Here is a 706-nt window from a genome sequence, read left to right on the forward strand (position 1 = left end):
AAACATGTAATGTGTTACCATTTTATCTCTAAGTATGTACAAACACTACTTTAAAGTGAAACGGATTACAACAAGGTTTTGAAGGCATATGCCTGTAAAGCCAGCTAGTGGGGACATCATTTCAAGACCAATGAAGTTTTACCTGCAATGATCCCCAACCCCTGGCTGTGCATGATGGAATACTTCTATCACCCTGGTCCATGGGGAGGTGAAAGCAGGAGGATTTCAGTTACATGCCATACAAGGCAAGAACTTCCACATGGCTCCCTCTCAACCAAAGAAGGTTCAACACTGGCTAGCACCTATCTTCCCCACCTAGGTAAAAATAAAAATAAGAGCATTGTAGTATAAGAAACAAACAATATTAAATCATGCCAATGCAAAGCATCATGAACAACACACACTCAGTGTTTGTTTCTCATACCTTTATTCCTAACTATAGCTTGGATTATATATGTGAGCCAGAGACACTAAGCAGTTCATCATTATAAAATGACTGAGTGTCTGCTTTGACTCCAAGGTCTTTGATCCATTTGGAGTTGATTGTGGTTCAGGGTGATATATAAGGGTCTAGCTTTATTTTTCTACAAGTAGTAACCTAATTTTGGCAGCACCATTTACTAAAGAGGCTGTCTTTCTTCCATTCTTTTTTAAGCTACCTTATCGAAGTTTAAATGGCTATATGTCTGTAGGTTCATTTCGGGGA

Source organism: Dipodomys merriami, unplaced genomic scaffold, assembly GCF_024711535.1.
Source record: "Dipodomys merriami isolate MVZ:Mamm:240054 unplaced genomic scaffold, mDipMer1.0.p SCAF_1376, whole genome shotgun sequence".
Taxonomy (NCBI): domain Eukaryota; kingdom Metazoa; phylum Chordata; class Mammalia; order Rodentia; family Heteromyidae; genus Dipodomys; species Dipodomys merriami.